This window comes from Salvelinus alpinus, chromosome 26, assembly GCF_045679555.1.
Source record: "Salvelinus alpinus chromosome 26, SLU_Salpinus.1, whole genome shotgun sequence".
In the NCBI taxonomy this organism is placed as follows: Eukaryota; Metazoa; Chordata; class Actinopteri; order Salmoniformes; family Salmonidae; genus Salvelinus; species Salvelinus alpinus.
Genome location: NC_092111.1, coordinates 40,228,248 through 40,249,036, shown reverse-complemented (window position 1 = coordinate 40,249,036; position 20,789 = coordinate 40,228,248). Strand labels below are relative to the sequence as shown.

Genomic DNA, 20,789 nt, shown 5'->3' with positions numbered 1-20,789 from the left:
CCAGGCTCCACACCCCCTTCTCGTATGGGCCTTAGCAGCTGCCAGGCCCTCAGCACCGCAGAGTAAAACTCTGAGAGACCTGCTGTACTCAGCCTCTCCAGCTTCATGAGGAACAGCTGCCGGTCCAACCCTAATCCACCAGCTCTCCTCAGCAGTGCGCATGCTGGTTCCCTCCAGCCAACATCGGTATGATACAGCAGTCTCTGCACCGCCTTTAGCCGGAAAGCAGCCATCCTGCTCTCCAGTTCCACCAGGCCCTGTCCTCCTTCGTGGACGGTCATGTACAACACTGCTGCTTTCAGCCAGTGATGTCCCGACCAAAAGAAATCCACCAGCTTGCGTTGCAGGTCTGCAAGCAGACCGGCGGGGGGGTTGAGGACAGCCAGTTTATGCCACCAGGTTGTTAATTATCAGCACCCTCCCTCTATATGACACTTGGGATAGGAGCCACCTCCACCTGGCCAGTCTTGACACCACTGCCTGTGACAGCCCCTCCCAGTTCTTCCTGACCCACCTCTCCGAGCCCAGGTACACCCCCAACACTTTAAGCCCTTCACAACCCCATTGCAAACCCCCTGGAAGCAGAGGAGGAGCCCTATCCCCCCATGCCCCACATAACAGAGCTTTGCTCTTTCCCCAGTTTACCTTAGCTGATGAAGCTCCCTCGTACACCTTCAGACTGGTCTCTAGTTCCTGCATATCTTGCCCATCCCTGACCATCACAGAAACATCATCTGCGTATGCTGAGACTGCTATTCCTGTCACCACACCCATGCCTGTCCAGCACACTCCCTGCAGTCTCCTGCGTAGCAGTCCTAAAAAAGGCTCAATGGCTAGTGTGTATAGCTGCCCAGATAGAGGGCATCCTTGTCTAATGCCCCGTCTCACCCAGACTGGCCTACTGAGCCCCCCTCCCACCTTAACCATACATGACACCCCAGCATACAACAGCTTCACACAGGTCACAAAACTCTTCCCAAACCCAAACACAGACATCACATTAAACAGATACTCATGATCCACTCTATCAAAAGCCTTCTCTTGATCTAAAGAGACCAGTCCAAAGTTCACATTAGAACCTCTCGACAAGTACAACATGTCCCTAATCAAGAACAAGTTGTCCGTGATTGAGCGTCCCGGTACACAATATGTCTGGTCCTTGTGTATTATAGAGTCCAGATGGGACTTCAGTCTGTTAGAGAGGACCTTGGCAAAAATCTTGTAGTCCGCACAGAGTAATGCCACAGGCCTCCAGTTCTTAAGTTCACACAAGTCCCCTTTTTTGGGCAGGAGAGTCAGAGCCGCCCGACGGCAGCTCATCGGCAACTCTCCTACCCTGATGCATTCACGCAAGACGCAAAAGAAGTCCTGTCCAATTATTCCCCAGAATTTTTTGTAAAACTCCACTGGGAGTCCATCGACCCCCGGTGCACGACCGGGGGACATCTGGGTTACGGCCTCTGCCAGTTCATGTGACAACAGAGGAATGTCCATTTCATCCCTCTGTGCCCGAGAGAGCTTAGGGAGTCCTGCGAACAAGACCTGAGCACACATAGGATCACACATTTCTGCCCTATACAATTCAGTATAAAACTCCACAGTCCGCTCCCGCATCTCCCCCACCACAGAGGTCACCCGCCCATCAGACAGCCGTAGACAATGCATACCCTTGGCTTCACTGCTCTGTCTTTCCAAACCAAAGAAGAAGGTGCTGGGAGCATCCATCTCCTTGAGCATGGAGAACCTAGCTCTTACAAGTGCTCCCTTTGCTTTAACCTGGAAAAAACTGCCCAGGTCCCTACGTAATTCGGCTAAATTAGCCTGGAGGCCTACATTGCCTCGCCCCACCATCTCTACCTCCATCTCACTAATACACCGCTCTAGTTCCCCCAATACTCTCCTAGCCTCTGATGATGAGAGAGCTGTGTACTGTTGACAGAAAAGCCGAATCTGCACTTTCCCCACATCCCACCATTGACTCAGAGACTCATACTCCTCTCTTCACTGCCCCCACCTTTCCCAAAAGGTCTGGAAAACTGAGCAAAAAGTGGCATCTTGTAAGAGCTTTACATTGAACTTCCAATAAGATGCCTGCCGGGGCCCTGGTGAAATAGACAGCCGAGCCATGGTTATGTGATGGTCCGAAAACCCCACTGGGAGAATGGTAGCACCCAGCAGCCTATTGCTCTGATTCCTAGATATGTAAAAACGATCAAGTCGGGCTGCACTCACCCTAGCCCCAAAAACCTTCACCCATGTATACTGTCTTGTGTTTGGATGTTTAGTTCTCCAAACATCCACTAGGTCAAACTGATTAATGATGTCCCCTAACACTCCCACTGACACTGAATGAGGCTCTTCCCCATTTCTGTCTTTTGTAAAATCCATTGTACAGTTCCAGTCACCTCCGATCACCAGCGTCTCCTCAGGCGCTACTTGTGAGAGTTCCTGTCTAAGACTCCCAAATAGAACCCCTCTTTCTCTCCCTGTGTTAGGCGCATACACATTTATAAAAACAAAACCCATGCTGTTAATTTCTGCTTTAACAACAAGCAACCTACCCTTACACACTTCCTTTGAGGAGCAAATTTTTACAGACAGACCCGGTGCAAAAAGGACTGCCACCCCTGCACTAAGATTTGTCCCATGGCTCAACACACTTGCCCCTTTCCACCAGAGCCCCCAATCAACTTCATTCACCACATCACTATGCGTCTCCTGCAGAAATAACACATGTACTTTTTTTTGTTTTACATATTCACCCAACACACTCCTCTTTCCCGCATCTCTGGCGCCATTTATATTAAGCGAGCCTACCCGAAGAGTCTCCATAAGAAGTGGGAGAAAAGCCAGCAGAGAAATAGACCAATAGCAAAGCTCCATAAGCCCCAGTGTCAGAAAGAAATTAAACATTTAAACAGTGTCTGAAGGTAAACCTTTACGCACTGTTGTGACCCACTTCCTCAACCTAAACCGTTTCTTGGGTGAGAGGACACCATGCCACTCATTTCTCATAGCATGTTGTACTGATCTTACAAACTTTCTAGGATCAGGAAAAAAAGCCTCAAGATTAACTTTTTTCCCCTTAGTCTCATTCAGGAACCTTGTCAGTTCTCTCAACGTGTACTTAGACCCCTCTGGTTGACTGGCTGTCAGCTCCGGGCCAATTGAAGAGGAGTCTGAAAAAAATAACTCCTCATCCTCTTCCTCAGACTCACTTTCCTCCTCTTCTCTATCTCCCACCCTGACCACCTGCTCTTTCTCTCTGGTTAGGGCCTCACCCACAGCAACAGGCAACATTTCCATGGTGCCTTTGTCCACACCCTTTTTCCTTTTCCGCTTGACACCCTCCTCCTCCCCCCCTAATCTCTTACACTTCCCCACTATACTCTCCTCATCCACTAGAATAACCTGACTAGACCCAGTATCATCTACACCACCCTCCATAGCATGACTAGGGCCAGCCTCAGCTACCCCACCCTCCATAGCATGACTAGGGCCAGCCTCAGCTACCCCACCATCCATAGCCTGACTAGACTCAGCCTCTGCTATACCACCATCCATATCCTGCCTAGACCCAGCACCCTCCATAGCATAACTAGGCCCAGCCTCAGCTACCCCACCATCTCTAGCCTGACTAGACCCGGCCTCTGCTTCCCCACCATCTCTAGCCTGACTAGACCCATCCTCCACTACCCCACCATCTCTAGCCTGACTAAACTCAGCTACAGCTACCCCACCATCTCTAGCCTGACTAGGCCCAGCCTCATCTACCCCACCATCTCTAACCTGACTAGGTCCAGCCTCTGCTGTCTGCATCTCCTTACCCCCTGCACTTTGACCTCGATTTCCCCCACTGGCGCTTGTACCCTCACCTTTTCTACGGCCTTTGTGTGGGCACGCAAAACTCTTGTGCCCCAAATCCCCACATTCAAAACACCGTAGACTATCTGTGCTGGCAAAACCTGCATAGAGCCCCTCCCCATGTCTCACTTTAAAGTGCACATTTAACTGTTGCTCGTTGTTGTTCAGAAACATAAACACTTGCCTCCGGAACGAAACAATGTGTTTAACGGCATCTGCCTGAAACCCTGCTGACAGTACACGGAAACCGCTAGCAAACTTACCAAAACGACTCAGCTCTTTCCTAATTTGATCATCCGTAATAAACGGAGGCAAATTTGCCACTACAACTCTTGTTGAAGGGGTAGAGAGAGGTGAAATTGACACCAACACATCCCTTACAAATATTCCGCTAGCAATTAGCCTACCAACCAAATTAGCCCTTTTCATGAACACAACCACAGCTTTGTTCATTCTAGAAGCAGAATGTATAAACTCAGCTCCTACCTGTTCACCGACCGCGAGCAGAACCTCCTCCACCTTAACTCCGTTCTCAGGAACACACCTGAATCCATGCTCTATAGACAGCGTCTCCTCCGCGCTAGGCTGAGAAGCCATCGCGCACACCACAACTTCCAAACCCCAGGAAAGTTTCTCTGTCCTCTTCCACCCTAACTTTGAAAAAAAACTTTGGATACCGCTAAAACAAATATTGCATTAACCCTCCACCATAGAAAATAACATGTAAAGAAAGGAATCAAGAAAGTTAGTTAGGATAGAGCTTTCCACACCAAACACTCAAACTCCAAAAACACCCAGCATGCACTGCGAGAGAGAGAGAGAGAGCGAGAGAGAGAGAGAGAGACAATGTAAGTAATAATAACTTGCCATGTCAATAAAGTCAATTGAATTGAATTGAATTGAGAGAGAGAGAGAGAGAGAGAGAGAGAGAGAGAGAGAGAGAGAGAGAGAGAGAGAGAGAGAGAGAGACTATACAATCAGACAGGTTTCTCAAACCAGAGAGAGCGAGGAGAAGCATGCAGAGCAGAATTAGGCCGATACCCGTTAATTATCAAAATCCAGAAAGATAACTTCTTAGTATTCTCTCTGGACTAGGTGAAGGGTGATTCATTTATCCCTCTGAAGATCCCTTTATCTTTCTGGCAAAAGGCGGGTGTGTGTGTGTCTATTTGTGTGTGTGTGTGTGTGTGTGTGTGTGTGTGTGTGTGTGTGTGTGTGTGTGTGTGTGTGTGTGTGTGTGTGTGTGTGTGTGTGTGTGTGTGTGTGTGTGTGTGTGTGTGTGTGTGTGTGTGTGTGTGTGTGTGTTCGGAGAGTCTCACCCAGAACGTTTCTCCTGAATTATTTATGATTTTCCCGTGCCATTATCGCCCTCCACACACCACTTCTAAACCACCACACACACACTACTGACAGAGATAGCGGTAGGTGTGAGATGTGACACAGAGGAGAGAGAGAGAGAGAGAGAGAGAGAGAGAGAGAGAGAGAGAGAGAGAGAGAGAGAGAGAGAGAGAGAGAGAGAGAGAGAGAGAGAGAGAGAGAGACAGAGAGAGAGACAGAGAGAGAGACAGAGACAAAAAAAGTTTTTTGTGTACCTCATCATACAGAATGGATGACACAGTACACAATTGTACTTTTGGGTACCCATATTTGCTACTTTCAAAAATGATAGAAAACCTTTCACTTTATTAGCAAGATGCTCTATCTGCACTGTATGGTGGAGTAATTTAAGGAGCTAATGGTAAAACTATGTAGATTTCAGAAGGTTAGAATTGAAAGAATCAATATATACTACTTTGTGTTTCTTCGTCATCGTAACAGTTGAACGGAATGAAAAAACTAGTTGTTCTGTCCAACCGCTGAATCCTTGCAACGTCACATGTGCTCAGCCATTACTGTCCACATGGGAACATGAAGTGGCCTTTGAATAAGGTCGTGGGTTCTGCTGCCAGCCATTGAGATATGGAGCGGAGCACTGTTCAAGTGAAATTTAGCTTGACCTCGTGTAAAACAGAGTTACTCAATCTGACAACATTAACATTGCTATCAGAGACACCCCAAACACACACACACATAACCACACACTCACACAGAGAAACACACAGACACACACACACACACACAGACACACACACACACACACACACACACACACACACACACACACACACACACACACACACACACACACACACACACACACACACACACACACACACACACACACACACACACACACACACACACACAGCACAGCAGACAGACACACACACAGCACAGCACAGCACATCTTCAGTGATGCCACCATAGAACTAGTGGACACAAGTTGTAGCGGAACTACAGAACACTCGGAACACCACAACATTCTACACTACCTGACAATTCCAAATGGTCCTCTCAATACCAATTCAGCCTTGCTTTCAATAAGAGGTGCCATCACTACTTCCGGACGCATGTTGTACTCAAACTTCACCATTGTGTCGTTGATTGACCGATTCATTGTATAACCGTTGAAAGTAGAGGGAGATATTTGTGCCGGGAATTTCCTTTTCAAGATGAGCTTTTCAAGGCAACGTAGTAACAAGTGTATCTACAACGTTGGAACAAAACAAGATGTGAGTCACTCTCCCTGTTAGTGTCGCCATGCTTGTTATCGTCGACCTTCAAGTTTGATGCTTTATCTAGCGAGCAAACAGCTGGGATTCTATACCCTCAAGACTAGTTGATAGCTTGATAAAAAAAAAATGGTTTATTTCATTTGGAGAACACGGTATGAGTCACCTGGCTGTTTGTGTCTCATTGCATGTTATGAAGCTTCCAGTCAAACTAGGGATACGTCACAAATGGCAACATATTCTAGTGCACTACTTTTGACCAGGGCCCATAGGCAGGTCATTCCTGTCTCCAAAGTTTTAGTGGGGGTATAATTTCCCCCCCCAAAATAAAAATGATTTTATTTAAAATACATCTGGGTTTTTTTTTGTTATTGGTGTTCGGAACCCACTGCCCGCAAGTCATCTTCAAGTTCGCCCCTTACCGGTGTCTGTTGGTTGCACCTGCTCTTTTTTCTGCGCTTGCGCGTGCTCGGTTGTGCCTTTTTCCCAGTCTTCCCTGTACAGAGTTTGAGCCAACCTGGTATCCATCCTGGAGAGATGCAGTCAACGGTGGAGTGTGTGTAGCTAGCTAGTTAGTTTACATACAGTATCAACAATACTGCCACAGCATTTTGACTTGATAACACTTGATTTAGCCTACATCATGATCAATATGGGGTCTGATTGGCTGATACAGAGCAGAGAGAGGAATATATATATTTTTTAAATGTAACCTTTATTGAACTAGGCAAGTCAGTTAAGAACCCCTAGCTATAACAGGTTTTAAGAACAAATTCTTATTTGCAATAACAGCCTACCAGGGAGCAGTGGGTTAACTGCCTTGTTCAGGAGCAGAACAACATATTTTTACCTTGTCAACTCCGGGATTTCAATCCAGCAACCTTTCAGTTACTGGCCCAACGATCTAGCCGCTAGGCTACCGGCTACCTGCTGGTTACTAGGCCAACGCTCTGACCAATAGGCTACCTGCCGCCCCCCAGGTTAGAGAAGAATGACAGAGGTAGATCCCAATCAGTCAAATAAATGGAGTTAGCCAACAAGCAGATTTACATCAATCATCCGCATCAATGATCAGCTGATAGCCCACTATCGGTTTGCTAACCCTGACACAGAGACAAAGATACACACACACACACATTAATGAATAAATCAATGCACAGAGAGAGAGAAAGAGCTAGAGAGAGACGGAGAAACAGAGAAAAATACACAGAAAGAGAGAGAGAGAGAGCGAGAGAAACAGAGACAGGGAAAAATACAAAGAGAGAGAGAAAGAGAGAGAGACCGAGAGAGAGAAAGAGAGAGAGAGACCGAGAGAGAGAGAGAGACCGAGAGAGAGAGAGAGAGACCGAGAGAGAGAGAGAGAGAGAGAGAGAGAGAGAGAGAGAGAGAGAGAGAGAGAGAGAGAGAGAGAGAGAGAGAGAGAGAGAGAGAGAGAGAGAGAGACTATACAATCAGACAGGTTTCTCAAACCAGAAACCTGTCTGATTTTATAGTCTCTCTATCTGTCTCTCTCTCTCTCTTTCTCTCTCTTTGTTTCTACCTCTCTCTCTCTCCCTCTCTCTTTGTTTCTCTCTCTCAGTGCATTAATTTGTTCATTCATTTGTGTATTTGTCTCTTTGTCAGGGTTAGCACCCACACTATGTCCTGCTTTCAGGAGAGTGTTTGTGTTTGCTAGAGAGAAGGGACAGCTTTGAAAATGCTTCTTCCAGCAGGCAGGCAGGTGTTCCAAGTGTATACTGTACAAGGAGCTAACTACAAACTGCATTGAAAAGTTTGTACAGGTGTTCTGTTCTGCCCTGTCTGTTTCATTTCTTCCCCAGGCTACATTCATCATTAAAAAATAATGGGTGACCCAGTAGAGCTCAGAGAGGGAACTTAGTACCTACAGTATCTACAGTACCTACAATACCTAGAATACCTATAGTATATACAGTACCTATAATACCTATAGTACCTACAGTATCTACAGTATCTACAATACCTACAGTATTTACAGTACCTACAATACCTAGAATACCTACAGTACCTACAATACCTACAGTATCTACAGTATCTACAGTACCTACAATACCTACAGTATCTACAGTACCTACAATACCTACAGTACCTACAGTACCTACAGTATGTCCAGTACCTATAATACCTACTGTATCTACAGTACCTATAATACCTACAGTATATACAGTATCTTCAGTACCTACAGTACCTACAGTACCTATAATAAATGCCGTATCTACAGTATCTACAGTACCTACAGTATCTACAGTACCTATAATACCTACAGTATCTACAGTACCTACAATACCTACAGTACCTACAGTACCTACAGTACCTATAACACTGGTCACCATAGCAGCACCCACCCGTAGCACGCGCTCCCGCAGGTATATCTCACTGGTCACCCCCAAAGCCAATTGCTCCTTTGGCCGCCTTTCCTTCCAGTTCTCTGCTGCCAATGACTGGAACGAACTGCAAAAATCGCTGAAGTTGGAGACTCATATCTCCCTCACTAGCTTTGAGCACCAGCTGTCATGCTGGTAAGTGCCGATTAAAATATTTTGTAAATGGACAGCTGTGCGCCTGGTGATTGTAACGGGTTACCAGGAGAACATTTTTTTAATGGTTTTTAATTTCTTTAGGAGGGTGCAAGGGGTCCACGGTTGGGTAGGGAGCACCCTCCACCCATGCCCATCCAATAGAGGGCGCCCCTAGTCATTTTGGACGTTTTTCAAAAAAATCGTTAATATATCATATATCAAAATATATAATTTGGGCAGTATAAATGCCATTTGGACATGGTTCACTGACAGTTGGGTTCAGGAACCGACTTCCTATGATCGTACATGGCAAATGGACATAACATCCTGATTTGGAACTGTCAATACTTTCATATTAAGTTTGGACATTTCTTATGGCAATTGGCAAAAAAAATAAGAAGTGACTTTTGACTTCGACTTTTGACTTCCTATGCTATCATATTTCAAATGGACAAAACATCCTAAATTTGGCACATTCAGTACTTTCATATTGCATTTGGACATTTCTTATGGTATTTGGCAAAGGTTCACTGACCTTTGACTTTTGACCTCCTATTAAATTATATTGCAATTGGACAAAACATATGCCTTATGGACAAGTTATTAAAAATATGACAATAAAATATGACAAAAGTATGTTCATACAGTTCTTATAGATGTATAATTGACAAAAAAAATCTAAAGATTTTGAAAAACTGTCCAAAACTGTAATTACGTTTATTTTTTTTAATTTTTTTTTAAGTTTGACCCTTGTGTCTTGACTTGATGTGCATTTGCAATATGATAATTTATGGTGCAGTGCACTCGCCATCTATTGGATTTTTGCTGTATGACACTTGGTATTTGCCATATGATATTTGCAATATGTTTTGAATGAAATGCCGTCCATTTGAGTGGTATTGGACACCGTGTATATGTTTCGTACAGTGCCAATATGTACCCTGTCATTTTTATCCATTTCAGGGGGGTCTTCCCTTACATAGGACAGTTGGTAGAGTGGCAGAGTGAAATTGCAACAATCCTTAGGTCACTGGCTCAAAGGACGATAACTTTTTCTGCAGTTGTGCTGACTTTTTGACGTTTGCCTAGTTTTTCCACAATTTTTTTTTTTGCCCTGACCGGGAGTCAAAGCCGGGACACTGCAGTGACCGCACCAAATCCTTACCACTTGACCATCAGGTAGAGGGAAGAATTTTAGCAGTGACGGGGCTAAACAGCATTCTTTACCCTCGGCTCACTTTTTCTCTATTCCCAAATGTATCTACCAACACTCAAAGGGAATGTAGCTTTGCGGAAGAGCGCATGCTTTGAATGTATGAGGACCTGTGTTCAATCCCTGACTTCTCCATGAAAACACAAAATTTAGCAGATTATATTTTAACTTCTCTAGGGACGGGGGCAGCATTCGGAATTTTGGATGAAATGCATGACCAAATTAAACTGCCTGAATCTCGGGCCCAGAACATATGACATGGATATAACTGGTATATTTGGATAGAAAACATTGTAAAGTTTCCAAAACTGTTAAAATAGTCTCTGTAAGTATAACATAACTGATTTGGCAGGCGAAAACCTGAGAAAAATCCATTCAGCCATCTTTTTGACGTTTGCCTTGTGTTTCCGAAGAAGTAATTTTTTCCCTGACCGGGAGTCAAAGCCGGGACGCTGCAGTGAACGCGCCAAATCCTTACCACTTGACCATCAGGTAGAGGGAAGAATTTTAGCAGTGACGGGGCTAAACAGCATTCTTTACCCTCGGCTCACTTCTTCTCTATCCCCAAATGACTCTACATACACTCTAAGGGGATGTAGCTCAGCGGAAGAGCGCATGCTTTGCATGTATGAGGACCCGGGTTCTACATGAAACCACTAAATTTAGCAGATTATATTTTAACTTCTTATGGCTTCAGGAGCAGTATTGAGTAGCTTTGATGAAAAGGTGCCCAGAGATTCCCAGAGAAACTGCCTGCTCCTCAGTCCCAGTTGCTAATATATGCATATTATTAGCATTGGATAGAAAACACTCTGAAGTTTCTAAAACTGTTTGAATGATGTCTGTGAGTATAACAGAACTCATATGGCAGGCAAAAACCTGAGGAAAAATTCCAATCAGGAAGTGGGAAATCTGAGGTTTGTAGGTTTTCAACTCATCGCCTATCGAATACACAGTGGGATATGGGTCAGTTTGCACATCCTACGGCTTCCACTAGATGTCAACAGTCTGTAGAACCTTTTCTGATGCTTCTACTGTGAAGTGGGGCCGAAGGAGACGGGAATGAGTAAGATCTACCATGACCTGACCATGCTCTGACCATGCGCGTTCACATGAGAGTGAGCTCTGTTCCATCGCACTTCTGAAGACAATGGATTTCTCCGGTTGGAACTTTATTGAAGATTTATGTTAAAAACATCCTAAAGATTGACTCAATACATCGTTTGACATGTTTCTACTGACTGTTACGGAACTTTTTTACATTTCGTCTGCTTTTAGTGAACGCGCTTCCTGACTTTGGATTTGTTTACCAAACACGCTAACAAAAATAGCTATTTGGACATAAATGATGGACATTACCGAAAATAACAAACATTTCTTGTGGAAGTGGGAGTCCTGGGAGTGCATTCCGACGAAGATCAGCAAAGGTAAGTGAAGATTTATAATGCTATTTTTAACTTTTCTTGACTCCACAATTTGGCGGTTAAAGTGATTCATTTTATCTCTATTTCTGGTTTTTGTGACTCCTGTCTTTGGCTGGAAAAAATGGCTGTGTTTTTCTGAGATTTTGCGGTGACCTAACATAATCGTTTGTGGTGCTTTCGCTGTAAATCCTTTTTGAAATCGGACACTGTGGTGGGATTAACAAGAAGTGTATCTTTAAAATGGTGTGAAATACTTGCATGCTTGAGTCATTTTAATTATGAGATTTCTGTTGTTTACTCAGAGGGGATGTAGCTCAGTGGAAGAGCGCATGTTTTGCATGTATGAGGACCCTGGTTCAATCCCCGGCATCTCCATGAAACCACAAAATTTTACGGATTATATTTTAAGAGGCAACATATGCCTCAGCTGAACTTCTGACCATCTAGGCCATGGCTTTTGGATATACTCATCCAACTTCGATAGCTCAGTTGGTAGAGCGGAGGACTGTAGGTCATAATTGCAGCAATACTTAGGTCGCTGCTTCAAATCCGGCTCGAAGGAATGGACATTTTCTCGTCGCTTGCGCCAACTTTTTGACAGAGGTGCACTTTGACTTTTTTGACTAACATATATTATCTTTCCCTGAGATCGCCGAATTCATAACTTGTTGACCTTCACTGGCTCAAAGGAGGATAACTTTTTCCGCGGTTGTGCCGTCTTTTTGACGTTTGCCTTGTGTTTCCAAAGAAGTAATTTTTTCCCTGACCGGGAGTCAAAGCCGGGACGCTGCAGTGAACGCGCCAAATCCATACCACTAGACCACCAGGGAAAGGGAAAAATCTTCAGCATTGATGGGGCTAAACAGCATTCTTTACCCTCGGCTCACTTCTTCTCTATCCCCAAATGACTCTACATACACTCTAAGGGGATGTAGCTCAGCGGAAGAGCGCATGCTTTGCATGTATGAGGACCCGGGTTCTACATGAAACCACTAAATTTAGCAGATTATATTTTAACTTCTTATGGCTTCAGGAGCAGTATTGAGTAGCTTTGATGAAAAGGTGCCCAGAGATTCCCAGAGAAACTGCCTGCTCCTCAGTCCCAGTTGCTAATATATGCATATTATTATTAGCATTGGATAGAAAACACTCTGAAGTTTCTAAAACTGTGAATGATGTCTGTGAGTATAACAGAACTCATATGGCAGGCAAAACCCTGAGGAAAAATTCCAATCAGGAAGTGGGAAATCTGAGGTTTGTAGGTTTTCAACTCATCGCCTATCGAATACACAGTGGGATATGGGTCAGTTTGCACATCCTACGGCTTCCACTAGATGTCAACAGTCTGTAGAACCTTTTCTGATGCTTCTACTGTGAAGTGGGGCCGAAGGAGACGGGAATGAGTAAGGTCTACCATGACCTGACCATGCTCTGACCATGCGCGTTCACATGAGAGTGAGCTCTGTTCCATCGCACTTCTGAAGACAATGGGTTTCTCCGGTTGGAACTTTATTGAAGATTTATGTTAAAAACATCCTAAAGATTGACTCAATACATCGTTTGACATGTTTCTACTGACTGTTACGGAACTTTTTTACATTTCGTCTGCTTTTAGTGAACGCGCTTCCTGACTTTGGATTTGTTTACCAAACACGCTAACAAAAATAGCTATTTGGACATAAATGATGGACATTACCGAAAATAACAAACATTTCTTGTGGAAGTGGGAGTCCTGGGAGTGCATTCCGACGAAGATCAGCAAAGGTAAGTGAAGATTTATAATGCTATTTTTAACTTTTCTTGACTCCACAATTTGGCGGTTAAAGTGATTCATTTTATCTCTATTTCTGGTTTTTGTGACTCCTGTCTTTGGCTGGAAAAAATGGCTGTGTTTTTCTGAGATTTTGCGGTGACCTAACATAATCGTTTGTGGTGCTTTCGCTGTAAATCCTTTTTGAAATCGGACACTGTGGTGGGATTAACAAGAAGTGTATCTTTAAAATGGTGTGAAATACTTGCATGCTTGAGTCATTTTAATTATGAGATTTCTGTTGTTTACTCAGAGGGGATGTAGCTCAGTGGAAGAGCGCATGTTTTGCATGTATGAGGACCCTGGTTCAATCCCCGGCATCTCCATGAAACCACAACATTTTACGGATTATATTTTAAGAGGCAACATATGCCTCAGCTGAACTTCTGACCATCTAGGCCATGGCTTTTGGATATACTCATCCAACTTCGATAGCTCAGTTGGTAGAGCGGAGGACTGTAGGTCATAATTGCAGCAATACTTAGGTCGCTGCTTCAAATCCGGCTCGAAGGAATGGACATTTTCTCGTCGCTTGCGCCAACTTTTTGACAGAGGTGCACTTTGACTTTTTTGACTAACATATATTATCTTTCCCTGAGATCGCCGAATTCATAACTTGTTGACCTTCACTGGCTCAAAGGAGGATAACTTTTTCCGCGGTTGTGCCGTCTTTTTGACGTTTGCCTTGTGTTTCCAAAGAAGTAATTTTTTCCCTGACCGGGAGTCAAAGCCGGGACGCTGCAGTGAACGCGCCAAATCCATACCACTAGACCACCAGGGAAAGGGAAAAATCTTCAGCATTGATGGGGCTAAACAGCATTCTTTACCCTCGGCTCACTTCTTCTCTATCCCCAAATGACTCTACATACACTCTAAGGGGATGTAGCTCAGCGGAAGAGCGCATGCTTTGCATGTATGAGGACCCGGGTTCTACATGAAACCACTAAATTTAGCAGATTATATTTTAACTTCTTATGGCTTCAGGAGCAGTATTGAGTAGCTTTGATGAAAAGGTGCCCAGAGATTCCCAGAGAAACTGCCTGCTCCTCAGTCCCAGTTGCTAATATATGCATATTATTATTAGCATTGGATAGAAAACACTCTGAAGTTTCTAAAACTGTGAATGATGTCTGTGAGTATAACAGAACTCATATGGCAGGCAAAACCCTGAGGAAAAATTCCAATCAGGAAGTGGGAAATCTGAGGTTTGTAGGTTTTCAACTCATCGCCTATCGAATACACAGTGGGATATGGGTCAGTTTGCACATCCTACGGCTTCCACTAGATGTCAACAGTCTGTAGAACCTTTTCTGATGCTTCTACTGTGAAGTGGGGCCGAAGGAGACGGGAATGAGTAAGGTCTACCATGACCTGACCATGCTCTGACCATGCGCGTTCACATGAGAGTGAGCTCTGTTCCATCGCACTTCTGAAGACAATGGATTTCTCCGGTTGGAACTTTATTGAAGATTTATGTTAAAAACATCCTAAAGATTGACTCAATACATCGTTTGACATGTTTCTACTGACTGTTACGGAACTTTTTTACATTTCGTCTGCTTTTAGTGAACGCGCTTCCTGACTTTGGATTTGTTTACCAAACACGCTAACAAAAATAGCTATTTGGACATAAATGATGGACATTACCGAAAATAACAAACATTTCTTGTGGAAGTGGGAGTCCTGGGAGTGCATTCCGATGAAGATCAGCAAAGGTAAGTGAAGATTTATAATGCTATTTTTAACTTTTCTTGACTCCACAATTTGGCGGTTAAAGTGATTCATTTTATCTCTATTTCTGGTTTTTGTGACTCCTGTCTTTGTCTGGAAAAAATGGCTGTGTTTTTCTGAGATTTTGCGGTGACCTAACATAATCGTTTGTGGTGCTTTCGCTGTAAATCCTTTTTGAAATCGGACACTGTGGTGGGATTAACAAGAAGTGTATCTTTAAAATGGTGTGAAATACTTGCATGCTTGAGTCATTTTAATTATGAGATTTCTGTTGTTTACTCAGAGGGGATGTAGCTCAGTGGAAGAGCGCATGTTTTGCATGTATGAGGACCCTGGTTCAATCCCCGGCATCTCCATGAAACCACAAAATTTTACGGATTATATTTTAAGAGGCAACATATGCCTCAGCTGAACTTCTGACCATCTAGGCCATGGCTTTTGGATATACTCATCCAACTTCGATAGCTCAGTTGGTAGAGCGGAGGACTGTAGGTCATAATTGCAGCAATACTTAGGTCGCTGCTTCAAATCCGGCTCGAAGGAATGGACATTTTCTCGTCGCTTGCGCCAACTTTTTGACAGAGGTGCACTTTGACTTTTTTGACTAACATATATTATCTTTCCCTGAGATCGCCGAATTCATAACTTGTTGACCTTCACTGGCTCAAAGGAGGATAACTTTTTCCGCGGTTGTGCCGTCTTTTTGACGTTTGCCTTGTGTTTCCAAAGAAGTTATTTTTTCCCTGACCGGGAGTCAAAGCCGGGACGCTGCAGTGAACGCGCCAAATCCATACCACTAGACCACCAGGGAAAGGGAAAAATCTTCAGCATTGATGGGGCTAAACAGCATTCTTTACCCTCGGCTCACTTCTTCTCTATCCCCAAATGACTCTACATACACTCTAAGGGGATGTAGCTCAGCGGAAGAGCGCATGCTTTGCATGTATGAGGACCCGGGTTCTACATGAAACCACTAAATTTAGCAGATTATATTTTAACTTCTTATGGCTTCAGGAGCAGTATTGAGTAGCTTTGATGAAAAGGTGCCCAGAGATTCCCAGAGAAACTGCCTGCTCCTCAGTCCCAGTTGCTAATATATGCATATTATTATTAGCATTGGATAGAAAACACTCTGAAGTTTCTAAAACTGTGAATGATGTCTGTGAGTATAACAGAACTCATATGGCAGGCAAAACCCTGAGGAAAAATTCCAATCAGGAAGTGGGAAATCTGAGGTTTGTAGGTTTTCAACTCATCGCCTATCGAATACACAGTGGGATATGGGTCAGTTTGCACATCCTACGGCTTCCACTAGATGTCAACAGTCTGTAGAACCTTTTCTGATGCTTCTACTGTGAAGTGGGGCCGAAGGAGACGGGAATGAGTAAGGTCTACCATGACCTGACCATGCTCTGACCATGCGCGTTCACATGAGAGTGAGCTCTGTTCCATCGCACTTCTGAAGACAATGGATTTCTCCGGTTGGAACTTTATTGAAGATTTATGTTAAAAACATCCTAAAGGTTGACTCAATACATCGTTTGACATGTTTCTACTGACTGTTACGGAACTTTTTTACATTTCGTCTGCTTTTAGTGAACGCGCTTCCTGACTTTGGATTTGTTTACCAAACACGCTAACAAAAATAGCTATTTGGACATAAATGATGGACATTACCGAAAATAACAAACATTTCTTGTGGAAGTGGGAGTCCTGGGAGTGCATTCCGACGAAGATCAGCAAAGGTAAGTGAAGATTTATAATGCTATTTTTAACTTTTCTTGACTCCACAATTTGGCGGTTAAAGTGATTCATTTTATCTCTATTTCTGGTTTTTGTGACTCCTGTCTTTGGCTGGAAAAAATGGCTGTGTTTTTCTGAGATTTTGCGGTGACCTAACATAATCGTTTGTGGTGCTTTCGCTGTAAATCCTTTTTGAAATCGGACACTGTGGTGGGATTAACAAGAAGTGTATCTTTAAAATGGTGTGAAATACTTGCATGCTTGAGTCATTTTAATTATGAGATTTCTGTTGTTTACTCAGAGGGGATGTAGCTCAGTGGAAGAGCGCATGCTTTGCATGTATGAGGACCCTGGTTCAATCCCCGGCATCTCCATGAAACCACAAAATTTTACGGATTATATTTTAAGAGGCAACATATGCCTCAGCTGAACTTCTGACCATCTAGGCCATGGCTTTTGGATATACTCATCCACCTTCGATAGCTCAGTTGGTAGAGCGGAGGACTGTAGGTCATAATTGCAGCAATACTTAGGTCGCTGCTTCAAATCCGGCTCGAAGGAATGGACATTTTCTCGTCGCTTGCGCCAACTTTTTGACAGAGGTGCACTTTGACTTTTTTGACTAACATATATTATCTTTCCCTGAGAGCGCCGAATTCATAACTTGTTGACCTTCACTGGCTCAAAGGAAGATAACTTTTTCCGCGGTTGTGCCGTCTTTTTGACGTTTGCCTTGTGTTTCCAAAGAAGTAATTTTTTCCCTGACCGGGAGTCAAAGCCGGGACGCTGCAGTGAACGCGCCAAATCCATACCACTAGACCACCAGGGAAAGGGAAAAATCTTCAGCATTGATGGGGCTAAACAGCATTCTTTACCCTCGGCTCACTTCTTCTCTATCCCCAAATGACTCTACATACACTCTAAGGGGATGTAGCTCAGCGGAAGAGCGCATGCTTTGCATGTATGAGGACCCGGGTTCTACATGAAACCACTAAATGTAGCAGATTATATTTTAACTTCTTATGGCTTCAGGAGCAGTATTGAGTAGCTTTGATGAAAAGGTGCCCAGAGATTCCCAGAGAAACTGCCTGCTCCTCAGTCCCAGTTGCTAATATATGCATATTATTATTAGCATTGGATAGAAAACACTCTGAAGTTTCTAAAACTGTTTGAATGATGTCTGTCAGTATAACAGAACTCATATGGCTCATTTGAATATACTTGTCCACCTTCGATAGCTCAGGTGGTAGAGCGGAGGACTGTAGGTTATAATTGCAGCAATCCTTAGGTCGCTGGTTCAAATCCGGCTCGAAGGAATGGACATTTTCTCGTCGCTTGCACCAACTTTTTGACAGATGTGCACTTTGACTTTTTTGACTAACATATATTATCTTTCCCTGAGAGCGCCGAATTCATAACTTGTTGACCTTCACTGGCTCACACTGGCTCAAAGGAGGATAACTTTTTCCGCGGTTGTGCCGTCTTTTTGACGTTTGCCTTGTGTTTCCAAAGAAGTCATTTTTTCCCTGACCAGTAGTCAAAGCCGGGACGCTGCAGTGAACGCGCCAAATCCATACCACTAGACCACCAGGGAAAGGGAAAAATCTTCAGCATTGATGGGGCTAAACAGCATTCTTTACCCTCGGCTCACTTCTTCTCTATCCCCAAATGACTCTACATACAGTCTAAGGGGATGTAGCTCAGCGGAAGAGCGCATGCTTTGCATGTATGAGGACCCGGGTTCTACATGAAACCACTAAATTTAGCAGATTATATTTTAACTTCTTATGGCTTCAGGAGCAGTATTGAGTAGCTTTGATGAAAAGGTGCCCAGAGATTCCCAGAGAAACTGCCTGCTCCTCAGTCCCAGTTGCTAATATATGCATATTATTAGCATTGGATAGAAAACACTCTGAAGTTTCTAAAACTGTTTGAATGATGTCTGTGAGTATAACAGAACTCATATGGCAGGCAAAACCCTGAGGAAAAATTCCAATCAGGAAGTGGGAAATCTGAGGTTTGTAGGTTTTCAAGTCATCGCCTATCGAATACACAGTGGGATATGGGTCAGTTTGCACATCCTACGGCTTCCACTAGATGTCAACAGTCTGTAGAACCTTTTCTGATGCTTCTACTGTGAAGTGGGGCCGAAGGAGACGGGAATGAGTAAGGTCTACCATGACCTGACCATGCTCTGACCATGCGCGTTCACATGAGAGTGAGCTCTGTTCCATCGCACTTCTGAAGACAATGGATTTCTCCGGTTGGAACTTTATTGAAGATTTATGTTAAAAACATCCTAAAGATTGACTCAATACATCGTTTGACATGTTTCTACTGACTGTTACGGAACTTTTTTACATTTCGTCTGCTCTTAGTGAACGCGCTTCCTGACTTTGGATATGTTTACTAAACACGCTAACAAAAATAGCTATTTGGACATAAATGATGGACATTACCGAAAATAACAAACATTTCTTGTGGAAGTGGGAGTCCTGGGAGTGCATTCCGACGAAGATCAGCAAAGGTAAGTGAAGATTTATAATGCTATTTTTAACTTTTCTTGACTCCACAATTTGGCAGTTAAAGTGATTCATTTTATCTCTATTTCTGGTTTTTGTGACTCCTGTCTTTGGCTGGAAAAAATGGCTGTGTTTTTCTGAGATTTTGCGGTGACCTAACATAATCGTTTGTGGTGCTTTCGCTGTAAATCCTTTTTGAAATCGGACACTGTGGTGGGATTAACAAGAAGTGTATCTTTAAAATGGTGTGAAATACTTGCATGCTTGAGTCATTTTAATTATGAGATTTCTGTTGTTTCCTCAGAGGGGATGTAGCTCAGTGGAAGAGAGCATGCTTTGCATGTATGAGGACCCGGGTTCAATCCCCGGCATCTCCATGAAACCATACAATTTTTACGGATTATATTTTAAGAGGCAACATATGCCTCAGCTGAACTTCTGACCATCTAGGCCATGGCTTTTGGATATACTCATCCACCTTCGATAGCTCAGTTGGTAGAGCGGAGGACTGTAGGTCATAATAGCAGCAATCCTTAGGTCGCTGGTTCAAATCCGGCTCGAAGGAATGGACATTTTCTCGTCGCTTGCGCCAACTTTTTGACAGAGGTGCACTTTGACTTTTTTGACTAACATATATTATCTTTCCCTGAGAGCGCCGAATTCATAACTTGTTGACCTTCTCTGGCTCACACTGGCTCAAAGGAGGATAACTTTTTCCGCGGTTGTGCCGTCTATTTGACGTTTGCCTTGTGTTTCCAAAGAAGTAATTTTTTCCCTGACCGGGAGTCAAAGCCGGGACGCTGCAGTGAACGCGCCAAATCCATACCACTAGACCACCAGGGAAAGGGAAAAGTCTTCAGCAGTGATGGGGCTAAACAGCATTCTTTACCCTCGGCTCACTTCTTCTCTATCCCCAAATGACTCTACATACACTCTAAGGGGATGTAGCTCAGCGGAAGAGCGCATGCTTTGCATGTATGAGGACCCAGGCTCAATCCCCTGCATTTATCATTGTTTAAGTTTACTGTGGAGCACATAGTCCAACTCAACATGCCTCAGATACCTCCTTTGTCCCACCTCCCACACAAGCAGTGACTTCATCCAGTATAACTAGCGCCAGAGATGCAACCTCTCTTATCATCACTTCGTGCCTGTGTTTACCTCCACTGTTCCTGCACCCCACCATACCCCTGTCTGTACATTATGCCCTGAATTTTTTCTTACACACCCATGAATCTGCTCCTTTTTTTCTCTGTCCACAACGCACTAGATGACCAGTTTTGATAGCCTTTAGCCGTACCCTCGTCCTTCTCCTCCTCTGTTCCTCGGGTGA

At 43.9% G+C, this 20,789-nt stretch overlaps 3 non-coding genes across 3 annotated transcripts; all 3 read left to right on the top strand.

Annotated features, from left to right (window-relative positions):
- The first annotated feature begins 17,407 nt into the window (after positions 1 to 17,407).
- On the top strand, positions 17,408 to 17,495 carry trnay-gua (transfer RNA tyrosine (anticodon GUA)). Its single transcript is given in 2 exon segments — positions 17,408 to 17,444; positions 17,460 to 17,495. It is a non-coding gene; the product is annotated as a tRNA-Tyr (tRNA).
- A 667-nt stretch (positions 17,496 to 18,162) lies between these two features.
- trnay-gua (transfer RNA tyrosine (anticodon GUA)) lies at positions 18,163 to 18,250 on the top strand. The gene is given in 2 exon segments: positions 18,163 to 18,199; positions 18,215 to 18,250. It is a non-coding gene; the product is annotated as a tRNA-Tyr (tRNA).
- Positions 18,251 to 19,933: 1,683 nt separating this feature from the next.
- trnay-gua (transfer RNA tyrosine (anticodon GUA)) lies at positions 19,934 to 20,021 on the top strand. Its single transcript is given in 2 exon segments — positions 19,934 to 19,970; positions 19,986 to 20,021. It is a non-coding gene; the product is annotated as a tRNA-Tyr (tRNA).
- Positions 20,022 to 20,789: the final 768 nt, after the last annotated feature.